Raw genomic sequence first — 14,012 nt, forward strand, 5'->3', positions numbered from 1 at the left:
TGAAATATTGCTTCAAAAATTGGCATATTATGGAATTGGTGGCATTGCTTTAACCTGGTTTAAGAACTTCTTATCTTGTAGATATCAATGCACAAGGATCAATGGCAAAATAAGCTCATTTTTAGAAGTTCTGAGTGGTGTACCACAAGGAAGCATCATTGGGCCTATATTATTTAGTATCTTCATAAATGACATCATTTATGCCTGTAACCTATCTAAGCCCTTTCTATTTGCAGATGATGGTGCACTATTCTTTGATCAAACCTGCAGAAGCACATTTATAAACATGAAAATAGAACTTATGACAATCTTTAAATGGCTCAGTGTTAATAAATTATCACTCAATGAAAAGAAGACTGAATTCCTATTGTTTGATTCTGTTGATCAACATGATGAATTAACCATTGAATGTAATGAGGTAACTTTCACAATCAAGGAGTGCAAAGAGACAAAATATCTTGGCCTCATTCTAGATAGTAAATTAAACTTCAAAAGCCATGTAGATTATATTATTAGGAAGGTCATGAAGAGAATTGGTGCCATGTATAGAAGCAAAGCACTGCTACCCATTAAATATAGGAAAATGTTTGCCAATGCACTCATGTTGCCACAATTCGATTATTTAGACACGCTCTATTGTAGAGCTGGCAAGACAAAACTTGCTGAACTTGACACTCTGTACAAAAAGGTAGCCAAAATAGCTCTCAACGTTCCACAAACAGAGAGCAGCCTTAATGTTTATAGAGACATGAAATGGTTACCACTCCATCTTAGACGACAACTCCATCTGTCAAATTATATGTTTAGAATCATCCATGACAATTGTCCTACAAACTTTATGAACAAATTTAGTTACATATCAGGAGGTAGTAGGAGCGGCGAAAGCTGCAACCTATATGTTAATAGATCAACATCACATAAAAACTTTCAATACTTGGGGGCAAAATGTTGGAATAATGTTCCAACAGATCTACGAAATCTGCCCGATGTTAAAAGCTTAAGTGATTCGTATAAGAAACAGCTACTCTACCTCAATAAACGATAATCTCTCTCTTGGTCTATGTAATATACAGGGTGGCCTGACTAATCTGGCAAAAACTCTTGAACTACAGGAGCTAATATTTCGCGAAAAGCTTGACATAATTGGAATTAATGAGACAAACCTTAAATCTGATATAGACACTAGTACACTTAACTTCCCCTTAAACTTTGATTTTATAAGGTGTGATAGACCTAACGATAGAGGAAGAGGAGGGTGTGGTATATTGATCAACCAAAATGTAAACCACAAATTACTCAATTTAGATATAACTTACTCTGATATTTCTAAAATCGAAGCTATATGGATACAACTCAAGGATGCCAATCTTTACATTTGCTGCTTCTACAGATCACAAAACTTTTGTCACCTAGATACTTTCCTTGATTATATGACTGAATGTATGATGAAACTTCAAGGTAAGAAAGTAATATGGATTGGCGATGTTAATGTTAACCAAAACTCTTTATCTGATCTAGATTATAAAAAGTTAGATATAACAATGAAGCTCTTTGGAATGATACAGACTGTTACAGGAATTACTAGAGTTGCAAACTTAGATGGTAGGATAACGCAGAGCACAATAGATGTTGTCATGACTAACTGTTACTCTAATTTCATAGAGTGTAAAGTACTTGATGATAGAATAGGAGATCACCAAGCTCTCAAATGTGTTCTCGACTTTAAAGTAAGTAAAGCTAGTAAATTCCAGAAGGTTCTTATCAGAGACCACTCCTTAAACAATCTGAAAGCCTTAAGCTATTTTCTGGGATCCTGCAGCAACTACAGTAATATTCTAAGCTGTACTAATGTAGACCATGCCCTAGATGGACTTAATCATCACATCCAGGAATCGTATGATAATTACTGTCCACCTAAACAGATAAAATGTAATAGTAACTTTCTCTGTAATCCCTCTAAAGAACTGTTGGCAGAAATACGGAAGAAGAAGATGCTTTTCAGAAAGTATAAAAAGTGTTTAGGACAATTAAACAAATTCAAGTGTAATTGTATTAATGGAATATGTAAATGCAGAAAAAGTGAACTACATAAGAAATGCTCTACTTCGTGGGATAACTATCGTCCCCAAAGAAACTATGTGACAAAATTATCCAAAGAAAACAGACGTACAAATATTGTTCAGGACCTTACTGTGAAAAGTGCAAAAAACGATTTAAAAGGCATTTGGAAAACTATCAAACATGCTTCAAACTTATCTGGAAAAATAAGTAGCTCTTCCCCAAGCAACTTAAATGTTAACGGAGTTAACCTGCATTTTGCCACAGTTGGTACAATAATACAAGAATCGATTAAGGAAAAGGATTCAGACGACTTCCTAGAATATATGCCGCCTCCAACAGAGTGTAAACTCTCTGTATTCGAAGAGGTGACTGTTGAACAAGTAAAAGAATATATACTCAGTATACCATCAGATAAATCGATTAACGATATCATGCCCATTAAAATATATAAGTATATTATTCCCCAAATCATCGATCCAGTAGCTCATATTATAAACCTTAGTATGAAAAGTGGAACAATGCCGTTGGCATGTAAAATTGCATCAGTCACTCCAATTCTTAAAACTGGTGACCCTAATGATCCAAATAACTACCGGCCAATATCCATACTCCCCCTACTTGGAAAATGCATAGAATATTTTGTTAACCAACAGCTTACAGAGTATGTTGAAACAAATAAACTGCTTACCAACCATCAGTATGGTTTTAGAAAAGATCATTCCACCACTTTTCTAATGCTTAATCTATTTGATAAAATATTTACGTCTAAGGAATCACAGAAGAAACCTGCAATTGTATTCTTAGATATCAAAAAGGCCTTTGACACAGTAAGCCATAATATTTTATTAAAAAAACTTAAGTATTATGGAGTTGATGGCTTTGTCATAAAGTGGTTCAAAAGCTACCTGGGGGACAGAAAGCAACACACCAAAATACGTGGTAATGTAAGCACATCACTCCCTGTTAAAACAGGTGTGCCACAGGGTAGCATATTAGGACCAATTCTATTTAGTTTATTCATAAATGATCTCAGTAGAAATTGCACACAATCTACTGCTTACTTATTTGCAGATGACAGTGCACTATATTTTGATAACATTTCCCGAGGCATATATGAGAATGTAATTAAGGATATGAAAATTGTGTATGAATGGCTTAGAATCAACAAGCTGAGACTAAATGCTGCAAAATCTTCATTCATTGTATTTGATAGATCACCTAATCTGGACACGTTGTCAATCCCTCTGGATTTGGAAAAAGAATGCCTATTTATAGAAGAAACTAAATCTCAAAAATATTTAGGTCTCATGATAGACAATTTATTGAACTTTCATGACCATATTGATTATGTGAAATCAAAAATTGCTAAAAGAATAGGGGCATTATACAGGTCAAAAAATCTTCTTCCGCTGAAATATAGAAAAATGTTTGTAAATGCTCTTATGCTCCCCCAATTTGACTACCTGGATATAATATGGTGCAGGGCTGCCAAAACCAAACTTAATTCTCTTGATATATTATACAAGAAAGTAGCAAAAATTGCTCTGGATGTTCATTGGCAGGAACCATCAGTAAATGTATATCGAAATATGAAGTGGTTACCCTTACACTTAAGAAGACAACTCCATCTGTCAACGTATATGTATAAAATTCTTAATGAGGCTGCACCATCATCATTCACAGATAAATTTTCTTATGTATCCGGAGGATCACGTGATGCTGAGAGGTGCAACCTTTATATTCACAAATCCAGAACACACAAAACCTTTACATATTTAGGTGCAAAATGTTGGAATACAATTCCAGAGAACATAAGGACTATAGAATGTAGTGTAAAATTCTCACAATGTATGAAATCTAAATTTATGTCAGATGTAATTCAAGGAGTCTCATCCTATGAAATAAACAATAGTTTCGACTATTTCTACACTCTAGCTATGTGACAACTGAAACAAATTTTATGGGGCTGGAGTTTTTGTCGGGTGGAAAGGCCCCCTGCGTTATATATGACCTAGGTATTTCCAGAAGTATAGAACTTTAAACATCTCCTTTATTCGTTCCCATTTTTTATCATTGCCAATCTATTATTGTTCTATACTTCTCTGTATATAACTGTAAATAACATTACTAACGTAATCCCAAAGTGGGCATCTATGTAATCTTAATTGTTACCTTCGTGCCCACAGTTCACTGTTAAATCATATCTTATTTTATCACTCATTATTTTATTACTCATTATGTTTACATACTATATCCTTATGTCCCTAGAAGGGTGTTCTGCTAACAGTTTTCGACTGACTTGAATGTCCTGCACAGCAGATTGAAGCTTCTTAAATTATTTTTATTCTTATTGTATTGCTGTGTAAATTTGATTCTAATTCTAATTCTAATCTATAACAACAGACCCTAATTACACCGTCGACAATTCATATGACAAATTTTACACTGCAATCATAGTCGACGATAACTAAGTATTCCCTTTTTGACCACCTTACCATTCTGATTGATTTTGCACATGACTGACATGTTTTAACTGGAGAAGGGATTCGCACAGTGGTAGTTTTATAAACCACTTTTAATTTATTGACCTATTATACCTAGTGGTAGTTTTATAGACCACATTTAATTTATTACCTTATCATACTTAGTATTTATTTTTGGTGACTGTATCACCCAGTTTTAACATTTGATAATTGTACAGTTTATTGACGACACATTGACTGAATGTTATTTTGTATTCTAATTTATATTCTAGATATTTTATTTATTTTTCAACAGACGACAACTTCCTGTTTTTTCTTCTATATTAGTTACTCATATCTCTTGTACAGACTGTTTTACAAGGACATTGACAGATGATACTCACATTAGGCATTCATTATTGCATCTAAATTATTTCACTTGCATTAGGTTTAGAAATTTATTATCTGGTTAACAGATTTCAAATGTTTAATCAATTTGTAGTATGACAGTAAGGTATATAAGAAGTTATTTAATTTTGCTTGGGCTATTATATTGACTATTGAGGTTTAATGATGATATGGAATTTGAATTCTATATAAATTTACACTATGTGGTTGGGGCATTTTGCATCTAGTAAATATGGTTACTACTCCTATATATCATATTATTTGATTGGTATTCGATTTCTGATTATTTCTTAGGAATATGATTATTATATCTCAATTTGGCTTTAGGTAGGGTGCCCCGCTAAAAGAACTGGATTCTTCCAGGAAGCATCCCGTGCACAGACCTTGGTCTACATATAAATTAAATTATTAACCATTCATTCTGTATGTGCACGAAAAAATTTATTTCAAAGATTATTATTATATGCAAGAAAGGTGGCTATGTTTCTATGAGACACAACAACATCCGCGATCTAAATGCAGAGCTGCAGCGTGAAGTATGCAGAGATGTAGTGACTGAGCCAGCATTGATACCCCTTGATAATGAAGAAATTGTTGGTACCAATGCTGATAGAGCTGCACCTGATGTATCCTCACAAGGTCTCTGGAGCACATTTGAACGAACATTCTTTGATGTCTGTGTTACCCACCCCAACTCACCCACATATGACAAAAAAGATATGGAACAGATCTATAAAGCTCATGAAATGAGGAAAATGAAAAAGTACAACAACAGAATCATCCAGGTGGAAAAAGGCACCTTTACCCCACTTATATACTCAACAAATGGCGGATGGGGTCCACAAGCCACAAGATACCACAAGAGACTCGCTGAAAAACTATCCCAGAAGAGAGGAGAAGACTATGCGGCTATTCAGTGTTACATGCGCACCAGGATTAGATTCTCAATCCTCAGGAGCACCCTGATAGCGGTCAGGGGTGAGAGAGGGAGACGGCAATAGTATACATTGCCAGTCAGTGTAACTTCGTTTAACTTGATACCTGCCACCATGGACTATGGATGTTTCTAGACACTATCCTTTTGATATTGAGATATTGGTATCTCAGATCACGTGTACATCGTTCCTTTTTTATGACACAGAAATTTATTGACACTCACAGCTATAATTTTAATCATTGAATCAGTATTTTTATCTGTGCTCTGCGTAATGCATCACATGAATCAGTTTTTAATCTATTAACTTATTACACATTTGTGCTCTGCTTTAGCATCACTTGACTATTTAAAAAAATTGTTTGTTCAGGCCATGACCTTATAGTCAGCCAATTGGCCATAGCTGAAATTGAATGTAATTTATTCATTTACTATCATTCATACTCATTGAAAGTAGGTTTGGTGTGGCCAGTTAGGTTGCCATCTCTGTAATTGTAACCTGAGACTACTGTAATTGTAACCTGGGACTACTGCTCCTATTCACTAACCCCCAAACTAGTGAACACTCATTTTAATATCGCTTTGGAGTTTGGACATAGCTATTGTATGGAAAATCTGGAAAGTCTGGCTTGAGAGAGAAGAAAATGTTTTATTATGTATCTGGACATTTTCTGAGACATGTGATATGTGATTTTCAATTCAATTTTTCATCTATTAGAAACTTCCATCTGTTAGTGTTATACGTTGAATGGTTACATCAGATATTAACTATAGTCCTGGTACATTGCATTTCTAAAGCAAATCGTATGATCTGCTGGATTGTAAGAAACTTAGTTATTAGAGAAAAGGTTGTAATGATAGCTATTTATAAAGCTTTGATAAGACCTCATCTTGAGTATTGTGTCCAATTGTGGAATCCAGTTGCGGCTCATGGAAGTTGGGGGACTGTTTTGGAGCTGGAGAGCGTCCAGAGGCGGTTTACCCGTCTGATTGATGAGGTGGGTACTCTTCCATACAGCTGCAGACTGGATATCCTCAATTTGACAACGCTGGCAGAGCGGCGAATACGTGGGGACCTTATCGAAGCTTTTAAAGTAACTAGTGGTTTGACTGAATATGGATCGGGTTTGTTCAGAATGAGCAGATCTGGTCTTAATTTAGTTTCAACCAATAGGTGTAATAAGAGTGTAACTAAAGTTAAGAATCTCCAGTCTTCTTTTCTTCCGGAGCGAGTCATTCCTTACTGGAACAAACTCCCTTCAGATGTCAAGAACTGCTCGACAGTTTTAAGCTTTAAAGTTAGATTGGAAGGATTTAAGAAAGAAATGATTTCTAAAAACAGTGTAAATGATTTTTATTTTTGGAATGTTTCGAATGAAGTTTTAGGGAAAATTGAAGGACCCAGTTATTTAAGCAATAAGGAGACACATAATGAATATCTTTGGTTTCATCCTTTTGTGGCAAAGAAGCGTTTTATAAATCTTTATTCCACTGGGAAGTATTAATGAATTATTTATAGATAATGTATTAGATTTTATTAATTAATAAAATTGAATTTGATAAACTATTAATGTTGATGGAAAAATATATTTATTTAAATTATTTTTTTATTTAGTGCAATGATATTTTGTAGACACTTGTGATGATGTTATGTCATAATCTTTACTTACTTACTTACTTACTTACTTCACTCTTTAGTCATAAGTTTGATCTTCTCCCACTGTCTTTCTGCTGCAGACGTTGTTTGTTTCTTCTAGACTGCCCCTCTGGGTGACGGGTGTCCCATTGAGCTTGAGGATCCTCTCGAGTATCCTCCTGAGTATCCTCCTGAGTATCCTCCTGAGTATCCTCCTGACTTCTTCTTCTCACATTCATGAGTACCTCGGCCCAGCTTACCACATGCCTTGCTCTTACGCTTAAAACATTGAGTGGCAATGTGACCTTGCCTGTCACATATATATAGCATCTTCTTGTGCTTCTTTGCCTGTTCTCTGTTCTGTAATACACCTCCTCAGTTTCATCCCATTCTCTTTCCTCTGTCCAGTTCAACTCATACTGATCTGACAGGTAATGCTTAATGAAGTCCAATTCTCCTTTCAAGGCATCTAACTCTCCGGTGTAGTCTGTTGGACGTGGGTCTCTGATTCTCTTCAGAGTCTGCTGCGAAGACGAAACCGACGTCTTTAAAAAAAATCTCACACTTATTTTACTTCAGAGTATTCCAACAGCCACATTATTACACAAGTGTAACCAGCCAATTACAGGAGGCCGAAGGATTCATTTGGCCAGTGACGGTTAAGGTAGTGTGTACCACTAGTGTGTAAAACCCGAATATTTTGGTGGTTTTTAGAAAGACTTTCGGTCCGAGTCATTCTCGATACGTACCTCCCATATCAAGAGCTCTCGATTCCGAGCTCGTGTTGCAAAGGGTTTACGTCATATTATGTCAGTCAGTTTAATACAGTCACATAGAATAATAATTGTTGATAGTTAATAGTTAACAGTGGATTACTGTATATTAGTAATGTTAATATTACAGCTAAATGTTGATTAACAGATGATTACAGTCGATTACAGGGCCCAATGACAAAGGTTACAGTGTACATGCCACTTAAAATTAAAACTTCAATAGTAGATAACAGTAGTTGTTGATCAGGTCCTCCTCGCAATTTGCCGTGGTTCCTCTTTTCCTCGTGGTGTTGGTTTGAAATGCTTCACCTAGTCCCACTGTAACGTTTCCCCAATGAAATCCTCTGAAATGTTATAAGTTTGTCAGGTCAACAGTGGTATTGAGCTTTATCTTGGTCACGTTGTTAAATTACTGGATTAATATGTAACAATTTATGCATTATTACAAACAATTATACATTTTCCTTGGATAATTTAAAAAACAGTAAGAAAGATTTACCCATCATAAACAGGTTGGTCAGTTGATTGTAGAGCTGCCGTGTAGAGAGCTTTTTAAGGTATGGGGGGCGTGAACAGAACGTCCATTCTACTAACAGGTTCCGACTTCTAGCCTACTACAAAAAAGTGTCATTAAGAGTTTCAGTCACTTCCGTAGTTTTCTGTTCGGTTCTGTTAAGCTGGTTTCTTTTTCATGGAAACACTTCTTTGAATTCCCTATTACTCTGCTTTGGTCCCCATTCAGTTCTGATAAAGGGTTCGTTAAGAGTTTCATGTCACCTTCTGTAGTTTCCCGTTCGGTTCTGTTAAGCTTGGTTTTCTTTTTCCTGGAGACAAATCTTTGATTTCCCTACACTCTGCTTTGGTCCCATTTAGTTCTGTGTTAGTTCCTGTTAGTTCGGGATTGAGTGTCGTTAGAGTTGTAGTCCTTTCCTGTTAGTTTCCGATTAGGAGTTTGTTTTAGAGTTTCAGTTACTTTCTGTAGGTTTTCTGTTCGGGTTCTGTTAGTTGGTTTTCTTTTCCTGGTGCACAATCATTGATTCCCTACACTCTGCCTTGGTCCCATTCAGTTCTGTTAGAGTGTCGTTTAGAGTTTCAGTTACTTTCTGTAGTTTCTGTTCGGTTCTATTAAGCTTGGTTTCTTTTTTCTGGAGCACAATCTTTGATTCCCTACACTCTGCCTTGGTCCCATTCAGTTCTGTTAGAGTGTCGTTTAGTGGTTTCAGTTCACTTCCTGTAGTTTATGTTCGGTTTCTATTAAGCTTGGTTTCTTTTTCCTGGAAGCACAATCTTGGATTCCCTACACTCTGCTTTGGTCCCATTCAGTTGTGTTAGAGTGTCGTTAAGAGTTTCAGTCACTTCCTGTAGGTTTCCGTATAGGTTCTATTTTGCTTGGTTTCTTTTTCCTGGAGCACTATCTTTGTTCCCTACACTCTGTTTTGGTTCCCCATTTAGTTCTGTGTTTCAGTCTGTTAGTTCGGGTAGAGTGTACGTTAAGAGTTGTAGTCCTCCTGTAGTTCGATAGGTGTTTCGTTTAGAGTTTCAGCACTTCCTGTTGTTTCCGTTCGGTTCTATTAAGCTTGTTCATTTTTCTTGGAGCACAATATTTGTTTCCCCTACACTCTGCTTTTGGTGCCATTCAGTTCTGTTAAAAGTGTCGTTTAGTGTTTCAGTCACTTGCTGTTAGTTTCCGTTCGGTTCTATTATGCTTGGTTTTTTTTCCTGGGCACATTCTTTGATTTCTACACTCTGCCTTGGTCACATTCAGTTTCTTTAGAGTGTCGTTTAGAGTTTCTAGTCACTTCCTGTAGTTTCAGTACGGTTTCTTAAGCTTGGTTTCTTTTTCCTGAGCACAATCTTTGATTTCCCTACACTCTGCCTAGGTCCCATATGGCCAGTATCGGAGATAGCCCGATCCGGTCCGCGGGACCACGTTCCGCGGTCACATGTATCTAAAAGTTCATATTACTTATTAATAACAGTATCCCTGAATCAAGCAAACAGGTGAATAGTTGATTGGTTACACAGATCATATGAATAGTATGTTTGGTATCCTTGGTTGCAATTAGTTTACGACTAGCATAAGTTAATATTGTAGCGTAGTAAATTACTGGATTCAAACTATTGATTAAGATTCAAATTGTGGTACTTCGGTTATAATTAGTTACGTATAATATTATTTACTGATATTTGGATATTATTCAGGTTGGAAGAGACCAAGGACAAGTGAAACAAGGAAGTTAGGAGTAAAGGGCAAATTTTTCTGGCGTCAAAGCTTCTTCAGGCTAAAAATTAGTTTATAAATTTGTTAGGTTTATAATAAATGCTTCTATACTAGTTAAAATGCTAAATTAAAATTACCACCACATGGACAAAAAATTTATTTTGGCTAAAGGTAATACATCAAATGGTTATTGTACATTACATTGAAAATAGTGAGTTTACACACGTTTTTACACTCTGTCCAAGTACATAATTTCTACTGAACAGCAGGTTCGTGTGCTATTTGTTAAATTTGTCTTTGATATGTTGTATAAGAAATCCCTTTAGCTTCTTCGCACTTTATTTGTTATTGTTACTGGTTTTAAATAATTTAATGATAGTAAGCTTCTGTCACTCTTTACGTTTAATGGTGCTATTTTAAGTAATTTCTAAAATATCGATATTGGGAAATATCTGGTTCTATGTTATCGTGAAACTATGAATAATGAGCAGCCACTCGCCCCATTATCAGGACTAGGATTAAAGGACTGTTGACTGCTCTTCGATGCTCTGATAATTCTATAGTGTGCTTGTTCTACTCGTTTCCACTATATTTAATCTTGATTAATTACACGTAACTTTGTATATGACACATTTTGGTTTGCAGTCGTGATTTGATGTTGATGACGTGGACATATGTTACAGTTTGGTATGGTGCAGTGTGGTTTGTCGTGTGGGTCGTGATGAAACATAGATCTTTGAGAAGTTTCTTACCTGGTTGTGAATATGAATTTGTTGCCAATAATGGAGTAGAATTGTTTGAAAAAACGTTTGTATGTACTATCACACAATTACGTTCATACACATGTTCATATAATAAAAATCACGATACCTATTTTATACCTAACTTTACCCACCTCCTTATTGTGGAATCCAGATGGGTCATGGAGGGTTGGGGACTGTTTTGGAGTTGGAGAGCGTCCAGAGGCGGTTTACCCGTCTTATTGATGAGGTGGGTACTCTTCATACAGCTTGCAGTACTGGAATATCCTCAATCTGACAACGCTGGCAGAGCGGCGAATACATGGGTACTTATTGAGCTTTAAAGGTAACTAGGTGCGTTTGACTGGAATATGGATCGGGTTTGTTCAGATGAGCAGATTACTGGAGTCTTAATCTTGTTTCAACCAATAGGTATTAATAAGAGTGTAACTAAAAGTTAAGAAATCTCCGCAGTCTTCTTTTCTTCCGGAGCGAGTTCATTCCTTACTGGAACAAACTCCCTTCAGTGTCAAGAACTTGCTCGAACTGTTTTATGCTTTAAAGTTAGATTGGAAGGATTTAAGGAAAGAAATGTTTTCTAAAAACAGTGGAATTGTTTTTTATTTTGGAATTGTTTCGAATGAAGTTTTAGGTGAAAATTGAAAGGTCCCCAGTTATTTAGGCAATATGGAGACAAATAATAGAATATCTTTGTTTCATCTTTTGTGGCAATGAAGCGTTTTCATAATCTTTATTACATCTGGGAAGTATTAATGAATTATATTATTTTATTGATAATGTATTATGATTTTTCTTTAATTATAAAATTTTAATTTGATAAATTATTAATGTATTGATGGAAAAATTTATTTATTTAAATTATTTTTTTAATTAGTGCAAATGATATTTTCGTAGACACTTGTGTTTGATGTTATGTCATTATCTTTACTTACTTACTTACTTCTACTATGATAGTTAGGTAAGTAATGAATTCCTAATAGCATTATATTTACCTAATAAAATGCATAGCGTCAGGTGTAGCGATATGGTGTATTTTAGGAAGGAGACATTTTCTTTACGTACATCTTTACACTTCCTAACATACCATGTAGACAGGATCATTGATACTCAGTAGGTAATATCCACTAGGACGTACAAGCCCGGTTAGATGTAAGTGTGACCTAGTAAAAAGCGATAGAAATCATCAAAAAGCATCCAGTATGTACTCTTCTTCGCATTTTTTCTTCTATTGTGTTGGTTGTTTTGATTTAATACACGTTATTTTTGGACTTATTTCAGAGGTTTGTTTGCTTAAAAGTATGAAGGGACCTGCTACTGATTTTTTTTATAAGGTATTATAATTATATTGATGAGGCACCGAAATATTGTTCCTAAAGTCGTTTCTTTCCAGTTACTTAGTAATTATTTGGACGGGTCGCTAACTTACTAGATCAAAAGAGCGGTTCAGTTTGGTTTATCTGGTACAATTGTTGTGTACCGCTTCAGTTCGCTCTAATGTTAATGTTGGTAGGGTTTATGACCTCTTAAAGTCATTAAAAGAACCAGCTGAACAGGATGATTAGTTGGAGTTTTTATAATAAGTGTTGATTTCGCTCAAATGTTAATGTTAACAGTTGGAACACAGCTTTAAAAATCAAAGATTTTAGTATTTATATGTAAATCGTAATTATCATTAATAAATGGTCTTACGGTAATATTAAAGTCAGTTAAGTTTAATACAGGCACATGAAGAAATATTAGTTGATAGTTTAATAGTTAACAGCTGATTAACAGTTTTATTAGTAATGTTATATTACAGCCTAAATGTTGATTACAGAATTGATTACCAGACGATTACAGGGGCCCATATGACAAAGGGTTTACAGTGTACCATGCACTATTTAATACTCAATAGTAGATACAGTAGTTGTTGTTTGTCCTCCTCGCAATTTTCGTGGTCCTCTTGTTCCTCGTTGTGTTGTTGAAATGCTTCAACAGCCACTGTAACGTTCACCCAATGAAATCCTCTGAAATGTTAATAAGTTTGTCAGGTTCAACAGTTGGTATGAGCTTTATCTGGTCACACGTTGTTAATAATGAATAATATGAAACTATTATGCAATCTATACCAAAACAAATTATACCATTTCCTGGAAAATGTTAAAAAAGTAGGAAAGTTTTACCCATATTAAACCAGTTGGTCAGTTGATGGTAGAGCTGCCGTTATGTTAAAGAGCTTATTCCAGGGTAAGGGGGAAAGTGAACCAGGAAATATCGTTACACATCTACTTAACAGTTTCAGACTTCTAGCCTCCTCAAAAAGGTGTCATAAGAGTTTCTGTAACTTCTGTGTTTCTCGTGACGGTTCTTGTTTAAGCTTGGTTTCTTTTTCCTGGAACACAATCTTTGTTCCCTATATCTGCTTTTGGTCCCATTCAGTTCTTGTTAAAGAAGTGTCGTTATGAGTTTCTGTTCACTTCCTGTTAGTTTCCGTTCGGTTCTATTAAGCTTGGTTTCTTTTTCCTGGAGCACAAATCTTTGATTCCTACACTCTGCTTTGGTCCATTTAGTTCCTGTGTTAGATTACTGTTAGTTAGGATAGTGTGTCGTTTAAGAGTTGTCAGTCCTTTCCTGTAGTTTCCGATCTAGAGTTTTCGTTTGAGTTTCAGTTACTTTCTGTTAGTTTCTGTTCGGATTCTTGTTAGCTTGGTTTCTTTTTCCTGGAGCTCAATTCCTTGATTCCCTACACTATGCCTTGGTCCCATTCAGTTCAGTTA

The sequence above is a fragment of the Bolinopsis microptera genome, chromosome 8 (genome assembly GCF_026151205.1).
Source record: "Bolinopsis microptera isolate Bmic1 chromosome 8, MBARI_Bmic_1.0, whole genome shotgun sequence".
In the NCBI taxonomy this organism is placed as follows: Eukaryota; Metazoa; Ctenophora; class Tentaculata; order Lobata; family Bolinopsidae; genus Bolinopsis; species Bolinopsis microptera.